This window comes from Xenopus tropicalis, chromosome 7 (genome assembly GCF_000004195.4).
Source record: "Xenopus tropicalis strain Nigerian chromosome 7, UCB_Xtro_10.0, whole genome shotgun sequence".
NCBI classification, from domain to species: Eukaryota; Metazoa; Chordata; class Amphibia; order Anura; family Pipidae; genus Xenopus; species Xenopus tropicalis.
In genome coordinates, this window is record NC_030683.2 from 112,984,152 (window position 1) to 113,004,357 (window position 20,206).

At 40.2% G+C, this 20,206-nt stretch overlaps 1 protein-coding gene across 2 annotated transcripts in view; it reads right to left on the reverse strand.

The window, feature by feature from the left end:
- Window positions 1-20,206, reverse strand: part of pih1d1 (PIH1 domain containing 1) — a 506,577-nt gene that overhangs the window by 290,496 nt on the left and 195,875 nt on the right. The window lies entirely within an intron of this gene.

Consider the following 20,206-nt stretch of genomic DNA (forward strand, 5'->3'; position numbering starts at 1 on the left):
AATCTATTATCTATCATTTGTCTATCAATCTATCATCTATTATCGATCTATCATCTGTCTATCAATCTATCTATCTTCTGTCTATCAATCTATCATCTATCAATCTGTCATCTATCTATCGTCTATCTATCAATCTATCGTCTGTCTATCAATCTATCATTCTATCTATCATCTATTGTCTGTCTATCAATCTATCATCTATCTATCGTCTGTCTATCAATCTATCATTCTATCTATCATCTATTGTCTGTCTATCATGTATTATCGATCTATCATCTGTCTATCAATCTATCTATCTTCTGTCTATCAATCTATCATCTATCAATTATCTATTGTCTCTCTATCAATCTATCATCTATCTATCTGTCATCTATCTATCGTCTATCTATCAATCTATCGTCTGTCTATCAATCTATCATTCTATCTATCATCTATTGTCTGTCTATCAATCTATCATCTATCTATCGTCTGTCTATCAATCTATCATCTGTCTATCATCTATCATCTGTCTATCAATCTATAATTCTAGCTATCATCTATCGTCTGTCTATCAATCTATCATTCTATATATCTTCTATCTATCACCTATCGTCTCTCTATCAATCTATCATCTATCTATCATCTATCTATCGTCTATCTATCGTCTATCTATCGTCTATCTATCATCTATCTATCGTCTGTCTATCAATCTATCATTCTATCTGTCATCTATCTATCATCTATCTATCGTCTGTCTATCAATCTATCTATCGTCTATCGTCTGTCTATCAATCTATCATCTATCTATTATCCATCTATCTATCTGATTTAGCTGTCATCTATCTAGCTGTCCTTTTGAGCTAGTAAGCCTCTTTTAAAGCACCAATGCAGAGCAAAAGCATAAGGTGAAGTTTGGGTTGCTTATGAGGGTCCCCTTACCATAAACTGCATTGGGCGGAATCACAAATAAAGAAATACATCATAATCAGTGAGAGGATATTTTATTTATGCAGTCAGAGATCTGATTGGTTGGTTGAGTCCCAATTGGTGCATATATATTAAGGAGGGGAGAACATTTAGTTTTTATGAATGGCAGTCATTTATCAAAAGATCCAAACTGAAAAATCATAGATGAAAAAAGTTGTGGAAACAACGTGAAAATCGCACAAAAGCCAATGTAAAATAAAACCCAAAAGCCTCTAAAGCCACAAAGCAAAGAAAGTTCTTCCAGTTATAAAAGGGATATCTGCTATTGACTTCTACGTGATCTTGACAGGTTTTAGGTGGCGCATTTTTCCATTCAAATTTTTCTCGTATTTGTCACAAACAAAAATGCAGTTTTTTTTGTGACAAAATTGGGTTTTGGTATAAAAAAAAAACCATTAGAAAATGCCCGCTTTAGTATTAATATACTGTCTAGAGGGCATTTTTCTTTTAAAAATGCAACAATAAGCCCTGTACAGTGTATGGAAGGGATCATAAAAGTCACCAAGGAATTTAGGCTGCAGGCCATAGCCTTGTATTATGGTAATGAACTATTTATTATCTTTACCTTTTCTTTGGGCTATATAACTGGACATGCTTCATTAGTATTATCCATATGGTAATATAAGAGTGTTTATTACTATATCCAGTAGTGGAATATTCTATTAGCCTTCTATATTTATGTTTTCCAACTTAGATTAGAGAGCCAAGTATTTCCCATATAGCATGTTCAAGGGCTGGGTTATAATAAAGTGATGAAGTCATACAGTAAAGTCTATGGAGCCTTCCAGTTCTACTGGGCCTCCGGAGTCTTCTTTATTTGATTATCCCTGCATGCCCCAAATGAAAAAGCATTGGAGATGCTGTGGTCAGGCAATCCAATGAATCTCCATTCATTTGGCCTAGATGTCCTCTGGTCTACAACATTTCTAGGGTCCACAAAGTTTAATGGGCTCACAAATTTTATAGGGTCCACAGTGTTTATAAGCATAGGCTTATTTTGTCTTTTGGCCTTTTATTTTTGTGTTACTGTAGCCTTTAAAACATGGCTCCCAGGTTGCTTTTTTTTTTTTTTTTTAAAGATTAGTCACATTCATCGTTTCAAAGGGCTATACACAAGAAAACAGCCCTGACTGGATTATTTGCAGAGAAGGGAGGTGAAGTATTTCCCCCAAAGAATACAATGGCACATCCCATGTATGGTGATACTACAGTAACCCTGAGGTTTTGCAATAGCATGCATTTTTCCTGTATGTCTCACATTTCCACAGTGATTGCTTGCCATACTCTTCTCCTTATCTCGTTATATGTATATAAATGTGTTAAGGGAAAAACCAGACATAGGGAAGAGCAACCTGATTCAGTGTGAGTATCATAGAACAATTAGCAGGGTCGTGAGTGAGTGTGTGTGTGAGTGTATGTGTGAGGGTGTGTATGTGTGAGTGAGGGTGTGAGTGTGTGTGTGAGGGTGTGGTGGGTGGGTGTGTGAGTGTATGTGTGAGTGATGGTGTGTGTGTGTATGAGTGAGTGGGTTGGTGTGAGTGGGTGGGTGTGTGTGAGTGAGTGGGTGTATGTGTGTGAGTGGGTGTGAGTGAGTGAGTGGGTGTATGTGTGTGAGTGGGTGTATGTGTGTGAGTGAGTGTGTGAGTGGGTGTGTGTGAGTGAGTGGGTGTTTGTGTGTGTGTGTGTGTGTGTGTGAGTCAGTGTGTGTGTGTAAGTGAGTGTGCGGGTGTATGTGTGTGTGGGTGTGAGTGAGTGTGGGTGTGTGAGTGGGTGGGTGTGTGTGAGTGGGTGTATGTGTGTGAGTGAGTGGGTGGGTGTTTGTATGTGAGTGGGTGTGTGTAAGTGAGTGTGCGGGTGTATGTGTGAGTGGGTGTATGTGTGTGAGTGAGTGGGTGTATGTGTGTGAGTGGGTGTATGTGTGTGAGTGAGTGGGTGTATGTGTGTGAGTGAGTGGGTGTATGTGTGTGAGTGAGTGGGTGTTTGTGTGTGAGTGGGTGTGTGGGTGTGTGTAAGTGAGTGTGCGGGTGTATGTGTGTGAGTGAGTGGATGTGTGTGAGTGGGTGTTTGTGTGTGTAAGTAAGTGTATGTGAGTGGGTACAGTATTGAGGACTGAGGATGATGCTATAAATAAAACATGGCTTACAAACAAAAGATTAGTCTGTTAGAGTATGGAGTTTCTTCTGACAGTCTGGCCCAGAATTTCTCATTAGTTCTCCAAGTCTTCATGATTTGCTATGTAAATACCCTGTGGCCCAACTGTGAGCTCTTGTGGCAGGGCATTTTCTCTTGTCTTTATAACTTTAACTTTGTATATTGAAGGACCCTACTATATAGCACTTTACAGCAATATGATACAGGTATGGGAAATGCTACCCAGAATGCTCAGGACCTCGGGTTTACCAGATAAGGGGTCTTTATGTAATCTGAATCACTGTCTGCTAAGGGAAAACTTTTAAACAATAATTGAACCCAAAATAATTGTTCTGCCCCCAATAAGGGGTAATTATATCTTAGTTGGGATCAAGTACAGGTACTGTTTTATTATTACAGAGAAAAGGGAATCATTTAACCATTAAATAAACCCAATAGGGCTGTTCTGCCCCCAATAAGGGGTAATTATATCTTAGTTGGGATCAAGTACAGGTACTGTTTTATTATTACAGAGAAAAGGGAATCATTTAACCATTAAATAAACCCAATAGGGCTGTTCTGCCCCAATAAGGGGTAATTATATCTTAGTTGGGATCAAGTACAGGTACTGTTTTATTATTACAGAGAAAAGGGAATCATTTAACCATTAAATAAACCCAATAGGGCTGTTCTGCCCCCAATAAGGGGTAATTATATCTTAGTTGGGATCAAGTACAAGGTACTGTTTTATTATTACAGAGAAAAGGGAATCATTTAACCATTAAATAAACCCAATAGGGCTGTTCTGCCCCAATAAGGGGTAATTATATCTTAGTTGGGATCAAGTACAACGTACTGCTTTATTATTACAGAGAAAAGGGAATCATTTAACCATTAAATAAACCCAATAGGGCTGTTCTGCCCCCAATAAGGGGTAATTATATCTTAGTTGGGATCAAGTATAAGGTACTGTTTTATTATTACAGAGAAAGGGCACATCATTTTTTTTTAAATTTTAATTATTCAGTTTAAATGGAGTCTATGGAAGATGGCCTTCCAATATGAGCTTTCTGGAACATGGGATTCCGGATAATGGATCCCATGCCTGAATACAGAGAGTGAATAATGTACCCATATTGTAAAATATAAGGATATAATAAGTCACTGAGGAGTTCCATGACCATATAAAGGCATAAGTCTGAACACGAGCGAAAAAAAGTAAAGGAAAGGTTGCAAAACACACAACTGTTTTAGTTTGTCACACAATACCTGGACTTTTTTGATGTGCGCAACTTTTTTTGACGTGGCCAGCACTCACTAACTTGCTCAGTATTTAGGGGGTGGGATAGGGCCCATGTACCCCCTCAACCCCTCCACAAAGGCAAACAGCGCTGTATTAATGTGAGAAGCATAGGTCTGTGCACTGTATGGCAGGTTGCAAAAGTGCAAATACCATGGAGCTATGTGTCAGATTTTGCAATTCTCTGCACAATAAATTAGCCATTATAGACCTTGCATGTAGTTGGTTATGCTGGTAATAGTACAGGCCATTTTTGGTAGTAGGTAATTGGAGATGTTGCATTTGTAGTATTACTAAAATGTACAAATGTCAAAGTTTTCCAAAGGGTAAATATCAATACCAAACCATTTAGGCAATTCAGCAATTGTGACTGAGCCTCCATGGCAGTACTGGGAGCTGCATTGGTGTATAGTAGTGTGTGTTGTGTGTGGGTTCAGGTTGAAATTTATTGTGGGTTCGGATTGGGTGTGGGTGAGATTGTGGAAGAACACACCATTTCTGCTCCCAAAGATTCCCCTTCTTGGAACCAATGGCATGCACAGAAGTATTGTACGGAGTGGGAAGATGCTGGTATGGGTTGGGTGGGGGTCCTATAATGATAAAATTTAGCGGTTATGGGTCAGGTGTAATTTAGCGTAGCGTAAAGGTTTTGCGGGTTAGGGTCGGGTGCAGGTTAAGGTTTTGTGGGTTAGGGCCGGACATCACTAGTGTATAGTATGCAAAATATCTTTCCTGTTGCCGTTGGGAATAGCCTACCTACTATCATCAGGCCCGGACTGGCAATCTGTGGGTTCAGGCAAATGCCAGAGGGGCTGCTGTAAGATGCCATAGACAGTCACTATTTATTGGGCTGGTGGGGGGGCTGTTTGGGCCTCTGGGTACTTGAATGCCAGGGCCTATTTTGTATCCCAGATATGACTATAATTCCTGTATAGACCACTGTTTGGCACACTTTATGTGCGTATGCGCAGACTAGACACATATCCCAAACACTAATATTGTTGTTAAGTCAAAGCAACACAAAGTTGGATGGCAAATAAACAATTTCCAAGCATTTTATATACATGCCCTTAAGCAGCAATGTTAATCAGCATTCGGGTACATGTGCGGGATCCCTTATCCAGAAAGTGCCGAAATACTGGAAGGCCATCTCTTATACAGTACATTTTAAGCAAATAATTCTAATATTAAAAAATTATTTCCTTTCTCTCTGTAATAAAACTTGATGGTAACTAAGCTGCATGAACCCATACTGGAGGCAAAATAAACCTATGTTTATTTAATGCTTAAATGATTGCTAGTAGACTTAAAAGTATGGAGATCCAAATTAAGGAAAGACTCCTTATTCAGAAAACCCCAAGGCCCAAGCATTACAGAGAATAGATTTCATACCTGTGTAACATACCTGCCTACATCTGTAATATGCTTCCCTGCTTTTTGCCAAACTGGTCCCTAATGCCTTATTCTATCCAGTCTATCTGCCATTGCTATTCTTGTATAGCCTGTTTAACTTCCCTCCCTAGTTCATCTCTAGATCTCGTAACTGGGAGAAGTGTATTTAGGATGTGATTTACATGCCCCATTGTTTGATCCCAAGCTTTCCATCTTGTGCTGAACTCTAGTAAGCATGGGCACTTTATAAATGGATTTAAAAGGAAAACTATGTCTGTAAAAATGTATTGCATAAAATCCTGCTTCATCTAAATAAACCATTTTCATAAAAATATCCTTTTTTAGTAGTATGTGCCATTGGCTACTCCTAAATAGAAAACTGCCATTTTAAGTACTAAGGGCCGCCCCCTGGGATCATGTGATTCACAGTGCACACAAACAAGCCAAGGCACACATACATGTTAGGCCCCATCAGCCAATTAATGGGCAGAGTTCTGCCTTTTACTCCCACGCTACTTCCTGTTACAGTCAGAGCTGCATTATTTCCTGTCAGCTGATCTCTGAGGGAGCACACAGCCCATCACTAAATGGTGGCTCAAGGGAAAGGATGTAAAAGGACAATATTTACTATATATATATATATACAGGTATAGGACCCGTTATCCAGAATGCTCGGGACCAAGGGTATTTTGGATAAGGGGTCTTTCCATAATTTGGATCCTCATACCTTAAGTCTGCTAAAAAATCAATAAAACATTAATTAACCCCAGTAGGATTGTTTTGCATCCAATAAGGATTAATTATATCTTAGTTGGGATCAAGTACAGGTACTGTTTTATTATTACAGAGAAAAGGGAATCATTTAACCATGAAATAAACCCAATAGGGCTGTTCTGCCCCCAATAAGGGGTAATTATATCTTAGTTGGGATCAAGTGCAGGTACTGTTTTATTATTACAGAGAAAAGGGAATCATTTAACCATTAAATAAACCCAATAGGGCTGTTCTGCCCCAATAAGGGGTAATTATATCTTAGTTGGGATCAAGTACAGGTACTGTTTTATTATTACAGAGAAAAAGGAAATTAATTTTAAAATTCAGAATTATTTGATTATAATGGAGTCTATGGGAGACGGGCTTTCCGTAATTCGGAGCTTTCTGGATAATGGGTTTCTGGATAAGGGATCCAATACCTGTATATATATATTCCAGTTTGATAAGATTCTCTAATAGGCAACTAAGGTTCTGCCGCTGTTTGCAATGGTTCGGTATGAAAATTTAGTGACTTTCGGATCACCAATACAATATTATCGTGATTAATACGATTTTTTCGTAAGCATTTTCGTGATATTTGCGATCTTCAGAAATTTTCGTTTCCAATCCGAATTTTTCCCATTCGGGATTCGAACTCGTGTTTTGATAAATCTGCCCCATAGAGTATCTCTTGGTTAAGTATTCATTCTGCGGGTATAGGTTACCTTTAATAAGGAACTCTGTCCCACCACTAGTTCTACACTGGTCTTGTAAAATGCCAGTAAGTCTTATGCTCGAAACACTGATTGCTTTAACATCATCATCAACATTTCAGCTCTTCTAATGGAACCTTTGTTGGGTAAAATGTTACAATGTGCCTCATTCACTGGAGCAACTACCTACTGCATCCGGAGGGGACCTAGGGTACTGGGGTGTATGGTAAGTTGTGCCAATAGCAATTGACTCACAGGAAGTGTAACCACCCTATCAGGAATTTCAGCCATAACAACTTGGATAGAAATGTGCGTCCATATTGGTGCACCAATATGGATGCAAATAGATGGTATTTACAGAAACATCTTGAAAACCCCAGGTCTGGGTAACAAGTCCCATGTCTGTACATTATAATTATTTATGATAGTTATTATGCTGTGTAAAAAAAGCAACAAAATTCACCACACATTGCGAGGCTTCGTCATGTAAAATCGGCTTTTTGCCCGTTTTTTCTTCCGCACAACTTACATAAAATAATGGCGTAAAATTTGGATGCCAAACCTCTCCATTTACTTTACACAGTCTTTAAAGAAATCATAACTCAAAAAGCATAAAGACTAATCACACAAAATGGCTCTTAATGTCATTGTCCTCATCATATAAAAAGTTAATTGAATGGTAAACTGAATTTGATTGCAGAGTAATACCGAGTAACAGAAATGCCTTTTCTTAAGAAATGGAGAATCTGTAGAAATGATTCATCTAGTGAAGATGTTCTGCTTCCAGCCAAGCTACAAGCTATTTCCCCTCTGGCAGGGAAGCGTGCCATTAGTACAACAGCTGTTATCTTACATGTCTCATCATACTAAATATTGCAGAAATGCATTGTAATACTACATACTTGGTTTCACTGTAATTATAATGGCTGATTGCCAGGAGAGTTTAAATGTCTTATTGGATAAGAATCATAATAAATAATACAACTGGGATAACACTTGCCTCAGATATCCTTCAGGATATTCTATGGGGCACATTCATCAAAGTACGATTGAGTCCGAATACAAAAAATGTATATTTTTTCTAAGTTTTAGAACTGTGCGTATTTTTTTTAATTTTTTCGTTAATTTGCGCAACTTTTTTGGACTTTGCAACAATTTGCTTCAGTATCGTGACTTTCCTTGGGCCGGGTTGGAGTTGCAGAGTGCCATTGAGCCCTATGGGAGACTTTCCTTGGGCCGGGTTGGAGCTGCAGAGTGCCATTGAGCCCTATGGGAGACTTTCCTTGGGCCAGGTTGGAGCTGCAGAGTGCCATTGAGCCCTATGGGAGACTTTCCTTGGGCCGGGTTGGAGCTGCAGAGTGCCATTGAGCCCTATGGGAGACTTTCCTTGGGCCGGGTTGGAGCTGCAGAGTGCCATTGAGCCCTATGGGAGACTTTCCTTGGGTCGGGTTGGAGCTGCAGAGTGCCATTGAGCCCTATGGGAGACTTTCCTTGGAAAAGTCTCCTTGGGCCGGGTTGGAGCTGCAGAGTGCCATTGAGCCCTATGGGAGACTTTCCTTGGGCTGGGTTGGAGCTGCAGAGTGCCATTGAGCCCTATGGGAGACTTTCCTTGGGCCGGGTTGGAGCTGCAGAATGCCATTGAGCCCTATGGGAGACTTTCCTTGGGCCGGGTTGGAGCTGCAGAGTGCCATTGAGCCCTATGGGAGACTTTCCTTTGGCCGGGTTGGAGCTGCAGAGTGCCATTGAGCCCTATGGGAGACTTTCCTTGGGCCGGGTTGGAGCTGCAGAGTGCCATTGAGCCCTATGGGAGACTTTCCTTGGGCCAGGTTGGAGCTGCAGAGTGCCATTGAGCCCTAGGGGAGACTTTCCTTGGGCCGGGTTGGAGCTGCAGAGTGCCATTGAGCCCTATGGGAGACTTTCCTTGGGCCGGGTTGGAGCTGCAGAGTGCCATTGAGCCCTATGGGAGACTTTCCTTGGGCCGGGTTGGAGCTGCAGAGTGCCATTGAGCCCTATGGGAGACTTTCCTTGGGCCGGGTTGGAGCTGCAGGGTGCCATTGAGCCCTATGGGAGACTTTCCTTGGGCCGGGTTGGAGCTGCAGAGTGCCATTGAGCCCTATGGGAGACTTTCCTTGGGCCAGGTTGGAGCTGCAGAGTGCCATTGAGCCCTATGGGAGGCTTCCAAAATCATGCATTGAAGGTTCAACGTCAGAAAGGTTTTTGCGCCGTTTATGATCGCTTGGATACGAAAATGTTGTGACTATTGCAAACGATCGTTTCGATATGAAAATTTTAGATCATAAGTACAAAATTTTCGTATTCAAATGGAAAGAATTTTCAAATTTTCAGGACATTTGCGATCATCAGAAATGATCGGATTTCATGATTCGGATTCGTACCTTAGTGAATCTGGCTTTATGTTTGGGGACCAAAAGCAAATACTGTATATCAGTGTTTGGCTCTGGGTTTGATTCTTGTCAAGGCATTGGGTTTGTATTTATATGGATTTCCTCTGGATACAATACTGTCCGCCCACAGTCCAAAAACACACCAGCCATTTGTGGTTCCTGTCAAAAATCAAACCTCATTTATGATTTAAAGGGACAGCACACCCCTTTGTTCAACATGAGTTCAGTGAATGGGGCTTGTGCTAAACGTAGTTTTTGCCCTTTGTTTTAATCATGAAAAAATGTTTTTCGTTATTTCCTGAGCTAAACAAGGAAAACAGATGCAACTCCATGTTTGGTTCTTTCAAGGTAGATGATTAGATTCCCAATGCACAGAAAACCCCTCTGCATAATGGACTCCTGCTAACAAAACAGTTACAACAAAGAGGATGGAGGTTGATTATTGGTAATATAATTATCTACTTTACAAGAACCAAACATGGTGTAGCTTCAGTTTCCCTGTTTGCCCTGTTTAGCTCAAGAAATAACAAACCCCATTGATTTTTCATGATTATAATAGAGCTAAAAGTCCCTATATGTTGCATTTAGGCTACACATGGGTGTATACGGCCCCTTTTAACTGGCTTCAACAGTATGTAGCCCTATAAAAAGTTTGCATTGGCTATTTCTTGGTTCTAGCCTTCCAAACACTATAAATAAACCAAAAGGGAAATGCTACTAAATAACGGACAGTAAAATAATGCATTCATTTTCCTCATATATTTCTCATACAATCCGTTGCTAGTGTGGGAATGTTATTGTTACTATAGTTTCTGCCTGCAGTTTCTCATAGACATTGTGATAGGCGTGCATCACAGCAACATTGTTATGCAAAGAGGTTTCTACTCCCTTCTCAGTTGCCCTTCTTTTTCTATACAAAAGAATAATCTCACATTTCACTTGCACTTGAGGAAACAACATAACTAACAGCAGCTCACTTTGTTTTTCTATACCTGGGTCACACGGAGAGGCTGTAACTTTCTTCTTCTCCAAAATGCTCCTGATGTTGAAGCTCAGACTGCCTTTATAGTAAAGAATATGTTTTCATCCTCCAAGTATGTAAGTGCGCGGTTTCCGTATCATGATAGGACTGGGATCCAATCAGGTGTAACAGATTTCCTCAACCAGGTTGTTTATCAATATCTGAGAAATAGCCACCCACCTGGGCCTCGTACTGATTAAATCATAAAAGTTAAATAAAGTTAAATTAACCCCAGTGCACATATACACACACTTATACCTATACTCTATACACTCACATATATAAACTGTATATGCCAATAGCTATTAACTGCAGCAGTGATCCCCAACCAGTGGCTTAGGGTAACATGTTGCTCTCCAACCCCTTGGATGTTGCTCCCAGTGGCCTCAGAGCAGCTGCTTATTTTTGAATTTCTGGTAACTTGAAAAAGTGTTGGGGAGCAAAACAATCATGAAAAATGTTCCTGGGGGTGCCAATAAGAGCTATAATTGGCTACTTAATAGCCCCTATGTGGACTGGCAGCCTACAGAAGGCTCTGTTTGGCATTATACTTGGTTTTTATGCAACCAAAACTTGCCTCCATACCAGAAATTCAAAAATGAGCACCTGCTTTAAGGCCACGTGAGCAACATCCAAGGGGTTGAGGAGCAACATGTTGCTCATGAGTCACTGGTTGGGAAACACTGTTCTAGACGTTGCCGGATTTTCATTTGTAGTTTGCTTGACTTCTCACCTCGGCCTGCCCTGACTGTGCTTCTTGCTAACAGCCATGACTTTTGGATTATCTGACCAAGGGCTACTAACACTAGTCGTAGAGAACTGCTCTTTATATCAGTTAGCTACCACATTGTCTACCACTGAGGGCGTACTGTGTGGGGAGCAGTAAGATAAACCTTTACCAGTCACAGGTTCCAAGATATCAGTAAGCCTTACAAGAGGCTGAAGAGTTGCTACTGAATGCAGGTTGGTAGTTGGACTTACTGATGCTTTGTGCATGGGTGGAGAGCTTCTTAATGAAAGCACATAATAACTGTAAGAGAAACTATGGCAAGTGTGAAGCTTCTCTGGAAAGACCAAGGATACAAAACCCAGATTCCATCGAAGTGAGGGAAGGGTGTGGGCAACTCATCCCTACAAACTGAGATAAACTATCATGGTTTCCTTTTCGTCTTGGGAATTAGTTATGTCTGTATAAAAAAATGTGATTTCTGGAAGTTCATTCCAACTGTATGAGCTCATGTGAAAAACCCCTAGAAGCCCTATTACTGTATATGGACTTGCAAAGAATGAACTGATAATAAAACATGGAGCCAGGAAATGACCACTGATCAGTGTTTTTGTGTGCACGTTATAGGGCCAGTTGCATTATTATGGGACCTAGAACTGTGAATGTTTAAGGGTTCCCTCACATGCTCCTCACCCTCGCTGTGATACATTTTCAAACGAAACGCATTGTATTTGTTCAAAAAGGCAGAGACATGATGTATGTGTATTTTAACCTCTGGTAGTTTTAATAAACATACATAAATAAATTAGATAAACTAATATTTCAAAGGCTTTATTGTAATTCCGTTTGACAACTGGATTGTTATGTCTACTTATAGGTGTGTGCAGGTTAGTCACCTCATAAGGATGTAAATATATGAGAGCCTGGGGAAAGAACAGCCTTTATGGTTTATATATTTGTCATTTTTATCACTAGAACTTACATAAGCTTTAGGTAAAAGTCTGAAATGTCAACAGACTAAGGGGCAGATTTACTAAAACTCTTGAAATTTCTTATTTTTTTTCTTTAAAATTCAAATAAAATTGTTTCCATGAATGTCTGACAGTTACCAAAAACTGGAAAAGTCAGGACGGGAAAAGGTTGCAGAAAAGTTGCGAAAACTGGAACTTGGAACTGCTATAATTAAGGAGCAGAAGAACATCTTCCCAGGACAACAGGTCTAGGGGATACTAGAAGGCTCATTTACAAAATGGGGTGGTCAATTGCAATGCTTTTTGTACTTTTAAGCTTACTGGCCCCTAGACTTGTGGCAGCTGATCACATGGTCACAAATGGTGTCTCCTACAGGAGGTGGAACATAGCAAGTATATGGCTGTCACACACCTGCCTTGACCTGTGCATAGTACTATTGCAGGCAAGGCCCTGTAGTTTACAATTGTATTTGTAAAGGCAGAAGCCCCCTTGTCCTGTGTGATCTGTACAATGTAGTGGCTTGAGGTGATAATGCCCTAGGTAATTATTGGGTGGTTTCATGACCATGTTTCATGTTCTAAAGCTGCAGGTTTGATTTGTTCCAATTTAAATTATTTGTGGGCAAAACTCTGTGCCTCAGTGCCCAAAAATATGGATTAATGAGAACAAAACCTATAAAAATAACTTTGGGCCACTGAAGAGACCTTCCCACTTATCTCCTAAGCTGGAATATACATTACATACTAGCCCTACATGTTAATAAAATGCAGAGTAGCACAATGGGGTTAGCAGTCATTATCTCTGGATCTCTTGGTATCCTCTTCTCAGCTCCCTTCTCAGCCAGAGTTCCCTGACCAGGAGTATGCACAGATGGAGTCAGGACCAGAGCAACTTGAACTGCACAGGCTTCTGGCCAATAGGGAGCTAGAAATAGGATGTCAACAGGAGAATGTGGCCACCAACCATATTGGAGCCATATTGGTGGTCCTGTGTGGTGTCATTCAGGACAGAAAGGAGAGGCCTCTGCAGAGACCCAAGTAATGTAAATGGGTTGTATTCTCCTTTTTGCAAAGGCAAAACTTCTTCTCATACAGTGACAGAATAAACAAGGTAGGGGTTATTATTTATGCCTGACCTGCACAAATAATTTCTGGCTTTTATGATCTACTACCAATATGTATAGATTTGTGTTTGCTTTTACACAAGGCGTGGATGTGTTATTCGCATGGAACTAATACAAAGGGACCTGAGGAAAAGCCTGTGGCCTCTCAGCTGCCTTTTCTTTTACTGGATGTCTAAGTAAAGTTCATTCTGGGTACAATGTTTAGGTACTGGGAGGCAAAAAGGCAACTACAGGCAGTTACCCTGAATTCAACTTGAAGTCTAGGGCAATTTAATTTACCCTTAGAGCAGCCTATTCAAATATATAACCAGGCATAATAATGGATAGTTAAGGGGGTGATTCACATTTACATTAAAAGGATTCTGTCATGATTTTTATGGTGTACTTTGTATTTCTAAATTACACTGTTTACCTAGCAAATAATTCACTCTATCATTTAACATTTTATTCTTGAACCAACAAATGTATTTTTAGCTGTAATATTGGTGTGTAGGCGCCATCTCAGTGCATTGTGCCTGAGTCTGAGCTTTCAGAAGGAGCCAGCGCTACACATTAGAACTGCTTTCATCTAACCTATTGTTTCTCCTACTCCCATGTAACTGGAGGAGTCCCAAGCCGGACTTGGATATCTTACTATTGAGTGCTATTCTGATACCTACTGGGAGCTGCTATCTTGCTCCCTTCCCATTGTTCTGCTGATCGGCTGCTGTGGGGGGGGATATCGCTCCAACTTGCAGCGCAGCAGTAAAGTGTGACTGAAGTTTATCAGAGCACAAGTCACATGGCTGTGGCACCCTGGGAAATGAAAAATATAGCTAGCCCTGTGTGAAATTTCAAAATTCAATTTAAAAAAAAAATTTGTTGCAGGATTCTGATGGGGAAGTTCTATTAACTGATGTGTTTTGAAATAAACATGTTTTCGCATGTTAACCATTTAGTATGTTATAGTATAGCCATTTCTTAGCAACTTTTCAACATGTTCTCATTTTTTAATTTCTTTAGTTTCTGAATTATTTGCCTTTTTCCAGCTTTCAAATGGGGGTCACTGTCCCCAGCGGCCAAAATCTATTGGTCTGTGGGGCTACAGTTTTATTATTATTGTTACTATATATTCTTTATCTTTCTATTCAGACCCTCTCCTATTAACATCCTAGCCTCTCACTTAAACCACTGCCTGGTTGCTAGGGTAATTTAGACCCTAGCAACCAGATAGGTGCTGAGATTACAAACTGGAGAGCTGCTGAACAAAATGCTAAGCAATTAAAAAACCACCAATAATAAAAACTGAAGACCAATTGCAAATTGTCTCAGAATATTAGTGCCTACTTCATACTAAAAGATATTTTAAAGGTAAACAATAGCCAATGTGTTTTCTCTGAGACTGGGCCTGTAGGACTGAGCCTTATCTTACAATCAGCCTTATCCATGCCAGGGCCCGTTGCCTCTCTTATTGCACATATTGTGAGTTTTTTTATAACTGTTTGGTGTGTTTCTTCCCTTGAAACCAAAGCCCAAGTGGCCCATCCTTTCAATAGATAATGAATGTTTGGATTTTCAGTGCCGCGCCAGCAGTTCCGTAGGTCTATATGTGCAATCCATATTCTTAAATAAGCTGGACTTATGGTTCTGTTTGTTCCCTTGAAGCAAGTGCAAATGAATTAAGAGTAAACATGCCACAAGATGCATCATCAGTTCTATACATACAGAGTTTGGGAACATTATGCTTTTTATTATGCAGGATTGTATAACTGGCAGCAAAAATTCCTGCTCCTACTTACATAACATACCCACACAAACACTGTCACTCAAATGCCCCTAGGAATATTAGGAACCAAGTACTCACTCCCCTTTATTGAAGTTAGCCTGTCCTGCCTCCGTCATGTTTCTCTTCTTTATTTCTCTTGCCTTGTTCTTCTCTTCTCAATAATTGATGTTTTCAGACCACCTTTCCTTTATTCTTCTTGACCTTCCTTTCTAACTTTTGTGTCCCCAAAATATTTGTCTTTACTCATTTGACTTATTCTCATTTCATTCCTTGTTGTAATCCTCTTCCCCTCACTCTTATCTTCTTGCCTCTATTGTATCTATAACCCCTTTCTTTACATTCATTAAATGCTATACCCCCAGAATGAATACTTAACCAACAGATAGTTTATATCATATTTAGTAACCTATTACTGAATATCACCTAGCTGGAATATATATATCAGTAAATATTGCACTTATACATCTTTCCCCTTGAGCCGCCATTTAGTGATGGGCTGTGTGCTCCCTCAGAGATCAGCTGACAGGAAATAATGCCGCTCTGACTGTAACATGAAGTAGTGTGTGAGTAAAAGGCAGAACTCTGCCCATTAATTGGCTGATGGGGCCTAGCATGTATGTGTGCCTTGGCTTGTTTGTGTGCACTGTGAATCACATGATCCCAGGGGGCGGCCCTTAGTACTTAAAATGGCAGTTTTCTATTTAGGAGTAGCCAATGGCACATACTACTAAAAAATGATATTTTTATGAAAATGGTCTATTTAGATGAAGCAGGGTTTTATGCAATATATTTTTACAGACATAGCATACATAACATAACATAACTCTGCCCATTAATTGGCTGATGTGCCCTAACATGTATGTGTGCCCATGGTTTGTTTGTGTGCACTGTGAACCCTATTATACATGGAGGAGGCCCTTAGTACTTAGGATTACCCACTGACTCATCCAGCTAAAAAAAGTATATTTTTTATTAATATGGTCTATTTAGATGAAGCAGGGTTTTACATATGAGCAGGTTTATGCAATATATTTTTATGGAGACCTAAATTGTAGGGTATACGATTTATAGTTTTCCTTTAATATGCTTCTTCCTCTCCTCAACACTTTTTCCTTCCTCTCTTACCTATTACTTTCTGTCTGCCCTAAAATTTCCCTTCTCCTGTCCATCTCACTTTCTATCATTCTCTTCAATACTGATACATAATATAGGGAGTTCATTTAGATTCAGGTAGATTAGTGAGTCAACTAAAGGAAGCCAAGCATGTCCAGCTCCTACCATCATAATATATCATAATATTCTGAAACATTGTTTTGTGTGATTTTATCTGTGCAAGTATTTCCACCTTAAAACCTGCGTACAGTGTCAAATTGCAATTATGGATGCAAATCTCCATGTTTTTCACTTATAATGCAGTTGGGCTTACTTTCCCTTTTTATTTTCTATCAAATAATACTGTGCATTTTTTCACATTCCTAGAGCGCAATCAAGAACTTGGTATGAAAGGAAAGGTTAGGAACACGCCTAAAAAGAAAACATTTGGCCTACATTCCTCATCTTAACATTTTGTGTTTACACGACAGCTACTCTGGACTTATTGACACTTTGGCAACTACTACGCTCAACATAACAAAGCTTTCTCCGTGTTGGCATGGATGTCGCTGTGAAATAACATACAAGAACATTAGTCATCAGCGCTGGAAGCTTATCATTAACATTCTATGGCTCAGAATGTTCTTGCTGGTTATTCTTAAACGTAATCCATGCCAACAGGTGCAAACACAGTGTAACTTAAATTCTAGGTGAAAAAATGGAGAAGAGCAATTTAGTACCACAAAGAAGAAGACCATGGCAATTGCCTCTCATATTATAGACCAGGTCAGTGTATGACTCTTGAACTCTCAGTTGCACAGCCAGGAACTCGATAGTTATAAAAGTGAAACTGAATTTTTTTTTTTATTATTTCTTTCCGCCCCTATTGTGCCATCTTGGTTCTTTGCAGGAAGTGTAGGAACAAAATAAATTAGTCAGAATCTCTATTGTAACCATTGTAACTTAAGGCTCTTGGAGGGATATATCTATATACACTAGGGGGCTGAAAAATTCCGATTGGAAACGAACATTTTGCGACTTTTTCGTATTTTTTGCGTTTTTTTCGGCGTCTTTACGATTTTTGCGTAAAAACGCGAGTTTTTCGTAGCCATTACGAAAGTTGCGCAAAGTCGCGATTTTTTCGTAGCGTTAACACTTGCGCGCAAAGTCGCGCCTTTTTTGTAGCGTTAAAACTTAAAAGGCGCAACGTTTCACGCAAGTTTTAACGCTACGAAAAAATCGCGACTTTGCGCAACTTTCGTAATGGCTACGAAAAACTCGCGTTTTTACGCAAAAATCGTAAAGACGCCGAAAAACTCGCGTTTTTACGCAAAAATCGTAAAGACGCCGAAAAACTCGCGTTTTTACGCAAAAATCGTAAAGACGCCGAAAAAATCGCAAAATTACCGATCATTACGAAAAAAACGCAATCGGACGCATTCGGCCCGTTCGTGGGTTAGTACAGTGTTTTTCAACCTTTTTTGGGCAAAGGCACACTTGTTTCATGAAAAAAATCAAGAGGCACACCACCATTAGAAAATGTTAAAAAATTTAACTCTGTGCCCAGCAGCAGTGCCCCCCTAGTACATTGGTGCCCAGCAGCAGTGTCCCCCTAGTACATTGGTGCCAAGAGCAGTGCCCCCCTAGTACACTGGTGCCCAGCAGCAGTGCCCCCCTAGTACATTGGTGCCAAGAGCAGTGCCCCCATAGTACATTGGTGCTCAGCAGCAGTGCCCCCCTAGTACATTGGTGCCAAGAGCAGTGCCCCCCTAGTACATTGGTGCCCTGCCTACGGCACACCAGGCAACACTAGTGTGCCGCGGAACAGTGGTTGAAAAACGCTGGGTTAGTAAATGTGCCCCTAGGGGTCATTTTTCATTCCTCAAGGTGCAAGTGCTAGAGCCCAAGGAGTTGAAGTGAAGAGGAGCACTAGCTCAGGGTTAGGGTTCGGGACCCCCAGCGATTAACCCCAGGTTAACTCTCCACAGCTATGTTATCAGCAGTGTATTATGTTCATAGAAAATCCCATTATGCTATTTCAGACAGAAGGTTAATATTTGCTTTGACCATTTACAGAACCCTGAACCCAGAACCATTTACTTAGAACCCTGGCTGGGGTAATCAGGTCCTATTTAAAAATATTGTACCTCAGACATTTGCCAAATTCTATAATCCAGCAGGCACAATGGTCACATAGAGGGACTTGGCTCATCTACATGCGGTGGCTAAACTCTGAAAGATCATCTCTTTTGGAAAGGTCACCAAACAAGCATATCTTTCACCAATATTGATCCTTGGGCCTAACAATCATATTATATTGATGGGATACATGCTGTCAGGGACAAGGACCACATCAATAAGGAGATGCGCTCCTTGTCCTGAAAAAAAATGTTTAAACCTGACTATTGACATTTATCCAATTTTTGACCAAATATCGATTGGGTAGGACAGTCTGAGGGCTCCATATAGGGGCCAATAAGCTGATGGCTGTTCGTGCCCTTCAATAAAAGTAATGCATGACCATGTTTTGGAAACATTGTGTCCTCCCTGTATTTTATGATGTGGACAACGGTTTTAATAGACATTTATTGATTTTTAATTTTTTGTGGCTTTTGACATATTTACAGCTTGGATCGTGTAGCCGGCCACTATTCATTGCAAAGACACCTAACAAGTGTGAAACAACCATAACACAGGTATTTCATTGGCTTCAGCAAGAGCATTGGCAAGATGCTGGGCACTTGTTGGACCTTAAAGAGGCCTTGCAGTCCGCATTTCAATTCATCCCACATGGGTTCAGTTGGGCTTTCTCAGTAACCAATTATTGTGAAAAATTGTCAATAATGTTGTTATACCCTGTTTTGTTTTGTATGTGACCAGGGACAATAGCCCAAACCCATTCCCAGTCTCAGATACAATTCCTCCTGCAACAAACTTTACCTACAGCATTATGCATTCAGGCAGGTAATATTATTCCTGCATCTGCCACACCCAGAACTTTCTCTGCTCCAGAGCCCAGTGGTAGTGAGATTTTTTTACCACCCCAATTGACTCTTGGCATTGCACATGGTGACGCTAGCTTTCTATGTCATCACCTACACACCCTCCCTACTTAAAGCCATTGTGTTGCCATTGTTTGTGGATAGGGTTTGGAACTCAGCAGTGAGTGCAAAAAGTGCAACCCCAAAATGAATCCTGGTTTTGTTGCAGCCCTAGCTTTAAGTGATATAGGTGCTATGCACCAGTATGGTGGAATTACAGTAAGAAGGGGCTAATAGGGCCCACTAAGGAATCCTCTAATATTTGAAGAAACAATAGTGTAATGGGATTATCTAAGGCTTTTATTGAGAGAAACAATGGTTTTCAATGTAGTGGTGAATAAAGCATTTCACATGCTCCCTAAAAAACTACTCAATACACAATATTTCCAACCATCTGTACTCAGTGGAAAGGGGATATTATATAAATGCCTTTGTCAAAGAAGTACAGGTAGATGGGAAAATTAGATTCAATTGGCCAGTCTGTATCATTATTTCCATAAAATGTGTACTAATACTGAAGGCAATATGGCATTTCAGTCTTTAGTTAGGCTAAAGTCTAACTAAAAAAGTAGGGTACAAATATTGCACATTATGTTTTGGGTTTCTGTACCAGCCCAAGGCACCCACAGCCCTTTAACAGGAAGGTCTGTGCCCCCAAAGCTGTCCCCCAGTAACCTCCCATTTCTTTTCTGCTGATTCCCTGCACAAACTCTGTGCTGCTGTCACTTACCTGAGCTTAGGGGCCCACTCACACTGTACTGTATATATAGAGTATAAATGTCACAATATAAGGCTGATTATTAAAT